The 10218-nt window shown below is 43.5% G+C and overlaps 1 non-coding gene across 1 annotated transcript; it reads right to left on the minus strand.

Moving 5' to 3' along the window:
- Window positions 1-6147: 6147 nt before the first annotated feature.
- TRNAC-GCA (transfer RNA cysteine (anticodon GCA)) lies at window positions 6148-6219 on the minus strand. Its single transcript has one exon. It is a non-coding gene; the product is annotated as a tRNA-Cys (tRNA).
- Between the last annotated feature and the right edge of the window lie 3999 nt (window positions 6220-10218).

The following is a 10218-nucleotide window of genomic DNA, read 5'->3' on the forward strand; positions in this document are numbered from 1 at the left end:
TTCTAGTTCTAAGGGTATAACTTACAGTTATACCTGATTACAAAGGATATTAGTATAAGAATATTCATTGTCACACTGTTTGCAGTAGATAGACATCTATATACACCTATGGGAATGGCTGAAATAAAAACACCTAACAATGATAATATCAAATGCTACTGAGTTTGCATATACTGCTGGTAGAAGAGCAAAGTGGTATAGTGACTTTGGAAATCAATTTGGCAACTACTTATTAGGTTAAACATGCACTTACCGTACAGGCCAGTAGTCCCACTCCTTACTCAAAAGATAAAAATGTCATAAGCTGGAATCAAGATTGTTGGAAGAAATATCAACAACCTCAGATGTGCAAATGATACTGACCAAATGGCAGAAAGCAAAGAGAAATTAAAGAGCCTCTTGATGAAGGTGAAAGAGGAGAGTGAAAAAGCTGGCTTAAAGCTCAACATTCAGAAAACTAAGTTCATGGCATCTAGTCCCATCACTTCATGGCAAATATGGGGAAAAAATAAAAACAGTGTCAGGCTCCAAAATCACTGCAGTTGGTGACTGTAGCCATGAAATTAAAACACACTTGCTCCTTGGGAGAAAAGCTATGAAAAAACCTAGACAGAGTTTTAAAAAGCAGAGACATCACTTTGCTGACAAAGGTCTGTATAGTCAAAACTATGGTTTTCCCAGTAATCATATATGGATGTGAGAGTTGGACCACCAAGAAGGCTGAGCACCAAAAATTGAGCCTTTTGAACCGTGGTGCTGGAAAAGACTCTTGAGAGTCCCTTGGACAACAGAGGGATCCAACCAGTCAATCCTAAAGGAAACCAACCCTGAATATTCATTGGAAGGACTGATGCTGAAGCTGAAGCTCCAGTACTTTGACCACCAGATGTGAAGAGCCAACTCATTGAAAATCACCCTGATGTTGGGAAAGATTGAGGGCAGGAGGAGAAGGGAGCAACAGAGGATGATATGGTTGGATGGCATCACTGACTCAATGGACATGAGTTTGAGCACACTCCAGGAGATACTGAATGACAGGGAAGCCTGGTGTGCTGCAGTCCATGGAGCAGCAAAAAGTCAGACACGATTTATTGACTGAACAACAACAACAGTTGTTTACTCAAGAGAAATAAAAATTAATGTCCACACAAACTCAGTATGCAATAATAGCAGATTTATTCACAAGTGCCCCAACTACAAATGACTCAATGTCTTCCAACTGGTGATGGATATAAACTAACTGTGGTGTATCTGTATCATGCAATATAACTCAGAAATAAAAACAAACCAAACATTGATATACACAACAATATAGATGAATCTCAAATGCATTGTGCCTAGCGAGAACAACAGGCTCAAAGGCTGCATCCTGTATGATTTCATTTGGATGACATTTTGGAAAAGCAACAGAAAGCAAATCAGTGGTTGCCAGGGTCTGGGGATGATTGAAGAAGATGATTATGTATAAAAATGCACTAGGAGACTTTTGGAGTAATGGAACTGTTCTACATCTTGATTGTGACTACAAGATTGTATATAGTTTGGTAGAAACCAACACAGTGCTGTAAAGCAATTATCCTTCAATTAAAAATAAATAAAATTTAAAAGATTGTATACGTTTATCAAAATAGAGCTGTACACTACTGCCTTGGAGGTACACTAGACCTCCAATCAAATTGACTTTAAAAAAATTACTAGAAATAACAATATCATCAGAAAGGGGAATTAGTTCGGTGACTCAGTCATGTCCGACTCTTTGCGACCCCATGGACTGCAGCACTCCAGGCCTTCCTGGCCATCACCAACACCTGGAGTTTACCCAAACTCATGTCCATTGAGTCAGTGATACCATCCATCTCATCCTCTGTCATCTCCTTCCCCTCTTGCCTTCAATCTTTCCCAGCATCAGGGTCTTTTCTAATGAGTCACTTCTTTGCATCAGATGGCCAAAGTATTGGAGTTTAGCTTCAGTCCTTCCAATGAATATTCAGGACTTTCCTTTAGGATGTACTGGTTGGATCTCCTTGCAGTCCAAGGGACTCTCAAGAGTCTTCTCCAAGACCACAATTCAAAAGCATCAATTCTTCAGCACTCAGCTTTTTCTATAGTCCAACTCTCGCATCCATACATGACAACTGGAAAAACCATAGCTTTGACTAGATGGATCTTTGTTGGCAAAGTAATGTCTCTGCTTTTTAATATGCTGTCTGGGCTGGTCATAGCTTTTCATCCTAGGAGTAAGCATCTTTTAATTTCATGGCTGCAGTCACCATCTGCAGTGATTTTGGAGCCAGAAGAAATAAAGTCTGTAACTGTTTCCACTGTTTCCCCATCTATTTGCCATGAGGTGATGGGACCAGATGCCACAATCTTAGTTTTCTGAATGCTGAGTTTTAAGCCAACTTTTTCACTAACCTCTTTCAATTTCATCAAGAGGCTCTTTAAATCTTTGCCTTCTGCCATAAGGGTGGTGTCATCTGCAAATCTGAGGTTATTGATATTTCTCCCAGCAGTCTTGATTCCAGTTTGTGCTTCTTCTAGCCCAGCGTTTCTCATGATGTACTCTGCATATAAGTTAAATAAGCAGGATGACAATATACAGCTTGACATACTCCTTTCCATAATTGGAACCAGTCTGTTGTTTCATGTCCAGTTCTAACTGTTGCTTCCTGACCTGCCTACAGATTTTTCAAGAGACAGGTCAGGTGGTCTGGTATTCCCATCGCTTTCAGAATTTTCCACAGTTTATTGTGATCCACACAGTCTAAGGCTTTGGCATAGTCAATAAAGCAGAAATAGATGTTTTTCTGGAGCTCTCTTGCTTTTTCCATGATCCAACGGATGTTGGCAATTCAATCTCTGGTTCCTCTGCCTTTTCTAAATTCAGCTTGAACATCTGAAAGTTCACGGTTCACATACTATTGAAGCCTGGCTTGGAGAATTTTGAGCATTACTTTACTAGCATGTGAGGTGAGTGCAATTGTGTGGTAGTATGAGCATTCTTTGGCATTGCCTTTCTTTGGGATTGGAATGAAAACTGACCTTTCCAGTCCTGTGGCCACTGCTATGTTTTCCAAATTTGACCTTGGAGTACAGAATGAAGCAGGGCAAAGGCTAATAGAGTTTTGCCAAGAGAACACACTGGTCATAGCAAACACCCTCTTCCAACAACACAAGAGAAGATTCTACACGTGGACATCACCAGATGGTCAATACCAAAATCAGATTGATTATATTCTTTGCAGCTCTATACAGTCAGCAAAAACAAGACCAGGAGCTGACTGTGGCTCAGATCATGAACTCCTTATTGCCAATTCAGACTTAAATTGAAGAAAGTAGGGAAAACCACTAGACCAGTCAGGTATAACTTAAATCAAATCCCTTATGATTATATAGTGGAAGTGAGAAATAGATTCAAAGGATTAGATCTGATAGACAGAGTGCCTGATGAACTATGGATGGAAGTTCATGACATTGTACAGGAGACAGGGATCAAGGCCATCTGCAAGAAAAAGAAATGCAAAGAAGCAAAATGGCTATCTGAGGAGGCCTTACCAATAGCTGTGAAAAGAAGAGAAGCGAAAAGCAAAGGAGAAAAGGAAAGATATACCCACTTCAATGTACAGTTCCAAAGAACAGCAAGGAGAGATAAGAAAGTCTTCCTCAGTGATCAATGCAAAGAAATAGAGGAGAACAATAGAATGGGAAACACTAGAGATCTCTTCAAGAAAATTCAAGATACCAAAAGAACATTTCATGCAAAGATGGGCACAATAAAAGACAGAAATGATATGGACCTAACAGAAGCAGAAGATATTAAGAAGAGGTGGCAAGAACACACAGAAGAACTGTACAAAAAAGATCTTCATGACCCAGATAATCAGGATGGTGTGATCAGTCACCTAAAGCCAGACATCCTGGAATGTGAAGTCAAGTGGGCCTTAGGAAGCATCACTACGAACAAAGCTAGTGGAGGTGATGGAATTCCAGTTGAGCTATTTCAAATCCTAAAAGATGATGCTGTGAAAGTGCTGGACTCAATATGCCAGCAAATTCGGAAAACTCAGCAGTGGCCACAGGACTGGAAAAGGTCAGTTTTCATTTCAATCCCAAAGAAAGTAAGGGGAATGCTTAAGTAAATTAAGGTAAATGGAATACCAAGCAATCATTCCAAAGAGTGAGCTCTAAACATATGTATGTAATTATCAGTAAGATGCAGAGATAGAAAATTTTAAGAGCATGATCCGGGAGATAGTGTGTAGTAAACCGCCAATGATTTAAAGAAAGGTATCCTGTTTCATCGGCTCAGACGGTAAAGCGTCTGCCCGCAATGTGGGAGACCCAGGTTCGATTCCTGGGTCGGGAAGGTCCCCTGGAGAAGGAAATGGCAATCCACTCCAGCACTCTTGCCTGGAAAATCCCATGGATGGAGGAGCCTGATAGGCTATAGTCCATGGGGTCGCATAGAGTCAGACGCGACTGAGCAACTTCACTTTCACTTTTCACTTTCATCCTGTTTCATCCTGTTCACGTAGAAACTGAGGTTTGGATGGTTTACGTAGCTTTCAGGCAGATGGCGGAATCAGAACGACCTCCCATCCACCAAGCCCTGCTCAGTTATTTTCAGCTATCGTGAACAAGAGGCGCTTCCTCCCTGCCACCCCTTTGCCCCTGCCCCCTTACCACTGGACCTTTGCTTATGCCCTTCCCTTGGCCAGAAAACTTCCTTCTTCTGTCTCTCCTCTCTCTCTAGTTGATTTCTACTCATTCTCCAGATCTCAGTTTAAATCTCTTTTCTTCCTAAATGTTCACTAGACTAGGTTTCTCTTCTCAAATCTATTTTTTGTGGGGTGGGAGGGGCTGAGAAAAGGGAGGGATACAGAAAGAAGGCTTCCAAGCAGAGATGGAGGCTTAGGTCATGCCGCTTGCTTTTTTTTTTTTAATTTTTGTTTATTTATTTACTTATTTTTTATTCTTGGTTGCTCTGGGTCTTCGTTGCTGCGCGTGGGCTTTCCCTAGTTGCAGCGAGCGAGAGTTACTCTCTAGTTGCGGCGCACGGGCTTCTCAACGCAGTGGCTTCTCTTGTGGAGCACAGACTCCAGAGCACAGGCTCAATCGTTGTGGCCCACGGCTTAGTCGCTCCAGGGCATGTGGAATCTTCCTGGACCAGGGATTGAACCGGTGTCACCTGCATTGGCAGGCGGATTCTTAACCGCTGGACCACCAGGGAAGTCCATGTCCCCTTCTTGAGGGCACACCACTTCTGGTGCCTGGTTCATGCTGGAGTATAAAGGTCCAGCCTCTGCAGCCCAGTTCAGTTCAGTCGCTCAGTCATATCCAACTCTTTGTGACCCCATGAATCGCAGCACGCCAGGCCTCCCTGTCCATCACCAACTCCACTCTGCAGCCCAACTTCGGACAATTCTGTGGAATCCCGTCAACTTCACAGCTTCCTGAGTGGTAGGTTGAGGACTTTCAGGAACCCAACTTCCCCCTCCCCATCCCCATCTTCCTCCCTAGGTATTGATCCCAAGTGCCCTCCCTAATCAACTTCCTAGTAAAGTGGCTCTCAGAGATACTGCCACTAAATCCCAGAGAACAGTGAGATGGGAATGCCCTTGGTCCCCTACCTTCCCACATTCTCTGATGACTCCTCACTCGGCAATTCCAGAGTTTAGGGCGTTCCCTGCATTGCACCTGGAGAGCGGTAGGTGACACTCATCCTCAGAACTCCTCAGAATTCCCCCACCAGCACCATCACTGTGGCAGTTCCGCCTACACAGTCTGGACTGAGACTCTTTGTTCCACATCTGGTGCCCACGCTGGACTGCTTTGCAGGACAGAAAGCTTGCCTACCTTGCTCCTCTCTGGTAGAATAATGTTTGTAGAATGGCTGAATGAATGAATGAACTGTTTACAAATGAAACAGTTTCAGAGAAGTAACTGATCCAGAGATGACTGACTATGAGTGGTGGAGACTGAATGCAGCCCAGGCCGCCTCTTCCAGAGGGACTGAAGTGAAGTGAAATAGCTGTTGTGTCCAACTCTTTGCGACCCCATGTATGGTAACCTACCAGGCTTCTCTGTCCACGGGATTTTCCAGGCCAGAGTGCTGGAGTGGGTTGCCGTTTCCTTCTCCAGGGGATCTTCCCAACCCAGGGATCGAACCTGGGTCTCCTGCATTGCAGACAGACGCTTTACCATCTGAGCCACCAGGGAAGCCACCAGAGAGACTGCTGAAGAACGTGGAAACTATGGAGATCAGAGGTCCTGATTGCTCACTGTGTCATATACATAGTTCTCACATTGGAACGTTGCCATGTGTGAGATTTTAAAATGGAATTTGGGGGGTATGAGATGAGGCAGTGGCAAGTAGCGTCAGTCCTTTAGAGGAAGTAATATAGACCTGCCAGATAAAATGACATTCTCATGCCACTGCCAACAGGACATTTATGGAGGAATGAGTGATAAATTACCCAATGCTTTGTTTACCAAAAGGATTTAGGATTAAGGAATTCTTGAGGTAACTCTTGCAGGCATGTCCTATCAGAGGATCTCAGCTGGATCAAAGTTGCAGGTTGAGTTCCAAAGATTAAGGGTCAGGACTTCTCGGGTAGTCCAGTGGCTAAGATGTCAAGCTCCCAATACAAGGGGCCTAGGTTCAATCCTTGATCAGGGAAGTAAATCCCACATGCCACAACAAAGATCAAAGATACCGCATGCTGCAACTAAGACCCAGCATAGTCAAATAAATAAAAGTAAATATTAAAAAAGAAGAGTTTAGTGCCCCAAACCAAGGTTTAGTTACCTCCCTCCTGGTAGGGTGCCTTTTCTTAGGAAATGCAGGAAAGGCTGTCTAGAGAACAGGGCTGAGATGGGGAGCACAGATGGAATTTTACAAATTGGAGGCAGCTACTTTATAGAAACACAGACAAGTCAAGGCAACTTTTGAAAATATGACTTGCCTGCACATAAGCCATTCACAGTCCCAAAGACTATGGCATCTGAACCTAAGCTGCTGAGTCAAAGGGATGGGTCTGAATTCCAGGAGATTCAAATTCTTTTCTGACTTATAAAGGAGTAAAACAGCTACTGTCTTTATCCGCAATATTTTCACACTAGGCACAGTGTTAGAAATAGAAGTGGCTGTTATTTTTCAAATATTCAACTCTTCTAGACCGTTGAGACATTTTTTGTGTATCATATAACTGAATCCTCACATTATCCCAGGAGGTAAGTACTACTGTTATTCTAATTGAAAGAGATGAGGAAACCAAGGCTTCAGGAGGCAAAGTGACCTGCCTGGATCTGACAGCTGGACCAAGACTTGACCGTTCAGTCTGATGCAAAGTCCAAGTGTTGCCCAACAATGTTTGTGTGCTTGAAGCACAGTAGGGCCAACAAACCAAAACACTGGAGTTCAGTGAGCCAAGTGAGGCTCGTGCTCAAAACCCTTGAATTCCCCAGTGGTTTAGGGGAGAAGTGTTATAGGTTTGGGGTTGAGGGCTGCAGGATGTATGACTTTCTTCTGATTGGTTGCTGGTGAGGTAACAGGGCAGTGCTCCAGGAATCTTGTGTCTGTCCTTGAATTACCATCCTCCACCTGTGTGGGGGCCATAGTTCTGCAGAACTCACAGATATTGTTACATATATTCCTTGAGGAGGAACCAGAACCCTGCCCCAAGGCTGCACTAATATTTCTTGGCTGTTCCTCTTGTGTTTCTGTATTCCCTCCCTTCCCAGATCAGCAACTGTTTGAAAAGACCTAAGAAATGACCCAAGCAGGTTGTTTATAGACCCTTTAAAACAAAGAAACATGTTAAGGTTACACACTTTCAAGCTTTCTGTTAATATTTGTGGAGAAGATTTTTAAGATTTGTATTTGTTCTTGACAAGTACAGGCTTCCTTAGTGATTCACTTGATAAAGAATCTGCCTGGGATGCAGGAGAAGAGAATGGCAACCCACTCCAGTATTCTTGCCTGGAGAATCTTGGAGAGGAGCTTGGCAGGCCACTACTGTCCATGGAGTTGCAAAGAATTGGCACAGGAGATGACTTTGACAAGTACATTGACCCTCAAACAATGCAGGTTTGAAATGCACAGGTCCATGTCCTGGATAGGCCCACACAATCTGTGGTTGGCTGAATCCATGGATGGGAAACTGCAGGTGCCGAGGAATGAGTGTAAAGTTATATGTGGATTTTCGCTTTCATGGAGAGTTGGTGCTCCTAATCCCCACATTGTTCAAGGGTCAACTGTAATCTTACGGAGGCTGTGATCTAGAATTTGGGCAAGAGAGCCCTTTCAGCAGTTTATTTTTAAAAGACCTCAAAAATAAAGTAGGGAATTCCCTGGCAATTCATTGGTTAGGTCTTAGCACTTTCACTACCTGGATTCAGTCCTGGTTGAGGAGCTAAGATCCATCAGGCTGGGCAGCACATCATAAATAAAGAAATAGACACTCTCTTCAGTTGACTTCCCTGATAGCTCAGTTGGTAAAGAATCTGCCTGCAATGCAGGAGACCCCAGTTGGATTTCTGGGTTGGGAAGATCCACTGGAGAAGGGATAGGCTACCCACTCCAGTATTCTTGGGCTTCGCTGGTGGCTCAGATGGTAAAGAATCCGCCTGCAATGCAGGCAACCTGGGTTCGATCCCTGGGTTGGGAAGGTCCCTTGGAGAAGGGAAAGGCTACCTACTCCAGTATTCTGACCTGGAGAATTCCATAGACTATAGTCCATCGGGTTGCAAAGAGTCCGACACAACTGAGCGACTTTCACTCTCTCAGTCTCAAGCAAGTCTCAAGCATGGTTTTAGATACCACCTGGGTATTTATATTTTGAAGACATGGTTCGGTTTACATCTTCAAGGGATATAGAGACAATGCAAGTTTTCTCCTAGGCATTTTGGAGTGTAATTGTCTATAATGAGAAGTCTAGAGTAATTATTATTAATGGTTTTCCTTGTTTCTGAGTGTACAATCAACCTCAGGCCAATTCACTTTAGAGGAGACAGCCTCTAATATCGTATCTATCTAATCTCGACTGTCAGCCTTCAGCTGAGCTATTTCCTGGTCATTTGCAGGAAGGCCTGGGAAAAGTGCTGGTCATCTGTTTCCTTTGTGAACTGGAAGTGGATTTCGACCAGGGGTCCATAGATCCAAAAGTTCTTCTACAGGATCAGGGACAGGCTGTTGGGGATAAGAAGTGTGTAAGAGGAGGGGTAGGGGATTTAGGTCAGGTTTGGTTTTTAATTTGTCCTAAATTTAATTTCTGTTCTTTCACCTTATTAAGAGAGTCCCAAAGGCTGGCCATTATATTTCTTTGTATCCATTTTTTATTCCCCCGCCCCGCCCCCCACCCCGCCATAGGTACCAATGAGACCATTGTTTTAAGAGGAGAAAAATTTTCAATTTAGAGGTTTTTGCTATTCAAAAGATTCATTGTCTGGTGAGTAAGCTTTTCTTAATAGCAACTCAACCCTATAAGCCTTTTACGGCTTCATGGTGGATGCAAGAAGAGTGCAAAAGATAGAGGTTTCACAAGACCCATGAAGTTCATTCCCAAAGAGAATCTGAGAAAGCAAAGCAAAAGCTCAGCCAGGCAAGGGGACATCTCTCTCCATCACCCCGCTGTATTGGCTTTTGACAACACTCTTAGAAACGCATCCCTGGTACCCTTGCAACTCTGATTTTCCACCTAGGACAGCACTGCAGGGTTCTGGTTATCTACATAGTCTCTGTTAAAATGCAGACCTGGGTGTAAATGCCAGATAGTTACATGGCTTTGGGCAAATTGCTCTACTTCTCTGACCTTAATTTTCTCATCCTTAAAAAGGAAACAAATAATATGCCCCCTTCCTGGGATGTTGGCTACAAATTAGCTAATGCAAGATAAGCACTCAGCACAGTTTTTTAGAAAACTGTCTTTATTCTTTAGTAATTGGAAAAAAATCAACTAATACAGAAAAAATGTTTAATCAGCTGGAGAGGCAAGAGATGCTGGGTGACCCCCAAGAGAACTGGAGGCTCCTCTGGGAGGAAACCTGGGAAGAATGAGAAGGAGCATTGTGACCAGAACAAGCCTCCACCACCCATGTGAGACAGGTTATGCCACCTTCAGAGATGCTGAAGTGCCTCAGGTATGAAACCAAATTCCAGTTCTCTTAGCCTGGCCCTGGGGAGGAGATACTGGGATGTGTGGGAAGAAATGTAGGTGG

This window comes from Ovis canadensis, chromosome 24 (assembly GCF_042477335.2).
Source record: "Ovis canadensis isolate MfBH-ARS-UI-01 breed Bighorn chromosome 24, ARS-UI_OviCan_v2, whole genome shotgun sequence".
Classification (NCBI taxonomy): domain Eukaryota; kingdom Metazoa; phylum Chordata; class Mammalia; order Artiodactyla; family Bovidae; genus Ovis; species Ovis canadensis.